The sequence below is a fragment of the Henckelia pumila genome, chromosome 3 (assembly GCF_033568475.1).
Source record: "Henckelia pumila isolate YLH828 chromosome 3, ASM3356847v2, whole genome shotgun sequence".
In the NCBI taxonomy this organism is placed as follows: Eukaryota; Viridiplantae; Streptophyta; class Magnoliopsida; order Lamiales; family Gesneriaceae; genus Henckelia; species Henckelia pumila.
Window position 1 is genome coordinate 95,911,540 of NC_133122.1, and position 6,025 is coordinate 95,917,564.

Sequence of the window (6,025 nt, forward strand, 5' to 3'; positions counted from 1 at the left end):
AGCTTCACTGAGCTTCCACCTTCGTTTTGGGGCTATGCGCTTGAAACGGCGGTATTGTTGTTGAACAACGTCCACACTAAAGCAGTGGACAAAACACCATACGAGTTATGGAATGGCAAAGCTCCTAAGTATTCGTACTTGAGGATTTGGGGATGTCCTGCTTACGTGAAGCGGACAGTGGAAGATAAGTTGGATAGTTGATTCAGCTTATGTTATTTTGTAGGGTATTCGAAGAATTCAATCGGATATTATTTCTATTATCCTGCTGAAACAAAGGTGTTTGTTTCAAGGAATGCCACCTTCTTGGAGAAGGAGTTCTTATTGGATAAGAAAGGCGAGATGATGGAACTCGAAGAAATTCGAGAAGAACCCGAAATACAAAATAACGATCCTACACCTCAGGAACCATTGATAGACACGCCTGTACCTAGAAGATCCGAGAGGACTTCTAGACCTCCTATTCGATATGGTCTTCTTCTTGAAGGGGATCAAGATGAACCCGATGTTGGATGTGATCCAAGAAACTTCAAGGAAGCAATTTCTGATGCGGATTCAAATTTATGGCTTGAAGCTATGCAGTCGGAAATAGATTCGATGCATACAAACCAAGTTTGGACTTTAGTAGATCCTCCCGATGGAATTGTTCCAATAGGGTGTAAATGGATCTACAAGAGAAAGCTTGGGCCTGATGGTAAGGTATTGACCTACAAGGCGCGATTGGTGGCAAAAGGTTATACTCAAAGACAAGGAGTTGACTATGATGAAACCTTTTCACCAGTTGCAATGTTCAAGTCCATAAGAATCCTTATTGCCATAGCTGCATGGTATGACTATGAGATATGGTAAATGGATGTGAAGACTGCTTTTCTTAATGGAGACATTAAGGAAGAAATCTATATGAAGCAGCCTGAGGGGTACACATCCATGGGAAGCGAGCATAAGGTATGCAAGCTTCAGAGATCAATTTATGGTCTAAAACAAGCATCAAGAAGTTGGAACCAGAAATTTGATGAAACAATAAAAGATTTTGGTTCCATCAAGAATCCGGAGGAACCATGCGTGTACAAGAAAGTAGTTAAGGATGCTGTGACATTCTTAGTACTTTATGTTGATGACATCCTACTCATTGGGAATGATGTAGGGATGTTGCAGTCAACAAAGATATGGTTATCAGGTAGATTCTCGATGAAAGATTTGGGTGAGTCATCCTATATTCTTGGGATACAGATCTATAGAGATAGATCTAAGAGAATGATAGGACTCACTCAATCAACCTACATCGACACCATATTGAAACGGTTTTCAATGGATGGGTCCAAGAGAGGACATCTACCCATGTGTCATGGAGTTTCTCTATCCAAGTCTATGTGTCCCAAGACTGATGAAGAGATAGAGAAAATGACACATGTACCATATGCGTCAGCCATAGGTAGTATCATGTATGGGATGATATCTACCAGACCGGATGTAGCATTTGCTCTGAGTGTCACGAGCAGATATCAAGCTAATCCCGGTCAAATGCATTGGAAAGCCGTGAAGGACATTCTTAAGTACTTACGAAGGACTAAGAATATGTTCATGGTATATGGAGGAAGAGAACTAAAATTGGAAGGCTATACCGACTCTAGCTTCCAAAGTGACGTGGATGACTCGAAGTCAACCTCTGGATTTGTGTTCATGCTCAATGGCGGTGCTGTCTCTTGGAAGAGTTCCAAGCAGGACACCACAGCGGATTCCACCACTGAGGCAGAATACATTGCAGCATCAGGTGCTGCTAAAGAGGCCGTTTGGATGAGGAATTTCGTCCAAGAGTTGGGCGTCATTCCTGAAGTTGTTGGTCCAGTCCCGGTGTACTGTGACAACACGGGTGCCGTTGCTCAGGCAAAGGAACCAAGGTCTCATCAAAGATCCAAACACGTACTGAGGAAATACCACATCATCCGGGAGATTGTGGAAAGAGGAGACATCACTGTCGAAAGAGTGGCCTCTGCAGACAATATCGCTGATCCACTTACTAAGCCCTTGCCAGGACCATTATTTGACAAACATCGCGAAGCAATGGGTCTACGTAGTATGACTAGTTGGCTTTAGGGCAAGTGGGAGATTGAAAGAGTAGGTGCCCAGTGAGCCAACTTGTGGCTAAGGGCTTTGATGACTCTTTGTATAAACAATCTTTTGTTTAATATAATTTACACTTTTATTAATGGCAATGACTTTATCTTTCTTCATATTGTTATATTGTGATATACTATTGTTGTTTTGATAAAGACCTTGAGTATACTATAGTGTATGTAAGATGTGGTAGAACATGGGGATGTCTATCATGAAACACATCTTATAGTCACTGTATATTCTAAACTGTTCCTAGTCGATTGAGCCGTCCGATAATAAGGATAAGGATCGCTCGAGTTAGAGACTAGCATTTGCGATGCAGAGTACCACGTTTCATTGGTAAGGAACATAGAGATGTTCGAAGCATGCAAATGGATATTCATATGATGAATGATCGAACTACCCTATCCGGACATTCCAAGTGGTTATCACTTATCGAGTGGATAAAGTCCGCGGTTTTGGTTGTACACCATTAGTCATTACTACTTGAAACATCATTGAGACTCTATATGCTAGTACTATTCTTTGACTCGTTTACCGACTCTATTGGGGTCATCAGGTGTCGGGATTGGGTATAGTTACAACACATATAGGAGTCGATGCTTTGTTGTCAAGGATTCACCACATACTTGCGAGTGTGGATATCCTATGCGATCTGAGGAGATATTAGTGTGACGAATCTCTGGCCAGAGTACATGATGTGGTTTAAGAAATGGTTTCTTAGTAGCACATGCGATGTCACTATTTGATCTTCAAGATGTATTGCATAGTTATCGAATCTCGAACGACTCTCGATATACCAATGGTTGTTGATTCGATCGGGATATATGGATGAAGGGACCGTACTGTACGCTAACCAAAATCTATTGGTTCTTGTAGGCACTATCAGTGATACCTAGGGAATCATGGGGCGATGTTGCTAGACGCTCTTACCATGATTCGATGGGCAAGTCGGAAATTGTTGTTCCGAGTCACAAGGAGTTGTGAGCCCACGGCTAGCTGTATCCCTGAACCATTGAGGGTCACACAGAGTAATGGATTTTTAATCCCCGTTGAGATAGTTAAATTTAAAGAGTTAAATTTAATGAACAAAGAAGTTGGACTTCTTAATTATGAGTAGAGGAGTAAGATTTCCTAAAATGACATAGGGATGGACATTTTTGGAAATCACTGAATTCGGATTCAGAAAAATTTATCTTGACTTTAAAAGGTGCAGAAATGGTTTCTGTGCACATTGGTGAAATCCGTTTATCGATCGGAGTCACGATGAATTTTATATTAATTTCTGAACATGCGGGCTTTGCTTGTCGGGCTTGAACTTATGACTAATGGGCCCTAAGCTGTTAGTGGCCTACATTATAAATAAGTTATTGCAGTACAGAAATTACACACAACAGGTCACAAAATATTTTTTAAAACCCTAGCTGCGTTTTTAATAAGTGGCCGCCCCCTCTCTCCCTCTGCTCGAAAAATCCAGCCTGTGAATTTTGAATTGCAGTCTGGTTTAATGGATCAAATTCATTAATCTCTTCGTAGAAACTTCTGATAGATTTTCTAGTGCAATCTATCAGAGGGAATAAATATCTGTTCGTGGACCTGATTGAAGAACAGTTCGTCCATCAGTTCCAGGGATATACAACAAGAGCAGAGCAATCTGTTGGTGTCCATAATCTCGATTCGAGATTGGAGGTAAAAATTTATAATCGTTATTTAATTTTTACACACACAATTTAATCGTAAGGTTGATACCCATGATGGAATCGTTCCATATAAAAATTTTAAACTTCCGCTGCACCGGGTATCAATCCTAATTGATCTGATCGCCGCGTTCTCCAATAGCATCATCGCAGAGCTATGGCCTAGTTTTGAAGCTATCAACAGCAAAGGGCTAACGATGGACGCAGGTATAGCTTTGGCATCCTAAAAATATTTAGGAGTACGCTTTAGCTTAGTTAAGGCTTTTAGAGCTTTATTGTTGATGCATGGATATTTGCATTGTAGTAGCAGTAGACTGGACTAGTAGGCTTGGAGTATAGGCCAGTGGAGCTAGGTTTGTCCAGCAGTGTTAGAGGTACGTAAGTACTGATCGAGATAGCCGGCATAATATATTTGCATGTATGTTGCATGAGTATGTGCTATATGCTTTATCATGTTTTAGCATGTTTTACCGTCTTAGCACATGCATTATTTTACGTATGACTGCATCCGGAGAGATGTGAGTCAGTGATAGTCTCCATAGGGAACTATGATCTCATTTTTGGACTCGAGTCAGGTATGACAGTTTTCATATGGGGCTTGTATCCTGTTTTGGATTCGGGTCAGGATGGGGTTGGCTCAGCCCTAATATGGAGTATACGAGTACCCCGCGGAGTCGCTCTCTAGCCGGTACTGTATATTCTCGATGCCATGAGCAAGTGTTTTCACTTGAGTTTTAAATCATCAGTGTGCGCATATTTGTATTTATATCATTGCTTCGTATTGAGCGTTCTAGCTCACGCCCCTGTGTTTGGGTATTCGTTGTGTACCTTGTGGCGGGGCAGGCTTGAGGCTGGACGGTCCAGGCGGTTCTCAGCAGGATTGAGCTTGAGAGGGTATGAAGTTGTAGAGGGTAGGGATTTATTTACCCTGAACCTTCGATTTGGTTGTATAACAGTACTTATACACTTGTGATATCGTCGGTTGTATTCTGCCGATTGGATTTGTTGTATTTTAATTATCCGCACTTTACGCTTTAAGCTTTTATTGCGTGCGCTTTTACTGTAACTCTGATTAGGTAGTGGATCCGGGTTGGGTCACTACAGTACGACACTGGAAAGAAACATTGATAAAATTCTGTTTTACTCACATTCCAAGTGATAGTCGTACCTCGGTTCTTAAGAGCTTTCTTAGTTGTAATCAACCAACTCTTTGCAACATCTTGAAATTGGTGCCCATTTTGTCTGATTCGTATATCATCTGCATTATAAAGAGAATCAAACAACATTTCAATGTCCTCTAACCAGACTTCACATTCAACTGAGTTCTTGGTTCCTTTCAAGGTAGGAGGCTTGAACGATTGAAATATTTTCAATAGTATCTCCATCGGTGACAGTGTGACATCCATCGGATCTTTGGATGTACTACCCTAATCTGTTATAGGAGCTTCTGCTGCTTGTGGCACATTTGCCTGTTCTTCCTGAGGAACTGCCACTGTCTGTCTAGTAATCGGTGTTTGAAAAGGAGGCATATCTGATATACAATTGGATTAGCACACAAGTACAATATTATATCAGATTCATGCATTCTGTTTCAGTCCCCCTCTGATCGGCATATTCATGCGTTCTCAAGAGATTCTCAGATAATACACGCTTTCAATCAACTCAGATATTCAGGTATGCACGTAATTCTTAAAGCAATAAAGAATGCTTAACAATATAAATCACATAATCATATAATCATATAATTCTAAAAATATTAAATCATGCTCGCATATAATTCATGTAATCAACAATGAATTTAAGTTCATGCGAAATAAATCAATCAATCAAGAGGACTTGATCTACCCCGCTCACTCACTTCTATTTTAGTCTAAGGAACTTATCGCTCTGAGACCACCTGTTGTGGGGACCTCAAGTGCTAATTTCACTTCTTAATATACAATAAATCTTAATTAAAACCGATATCAAAATCATCAATAGATTAATAACTAATTTTTTTTTAAAAAAATGTGCGCGGGTGCGCTCAGACGGGCAGAAAAAAAATCAAGCTTTTGCTATGTTGCTGTCAAATAGAATTTCTGATGTATTTTACCTATAAACAACTCAAAATGCATACAAATAAGGTTAACAACATCAAATATCAATCTAAACATGTATTTCAACATATTTATTCGATCTAGTTTATCTGTAGCGACCCTACCCGGATCCACTACCTA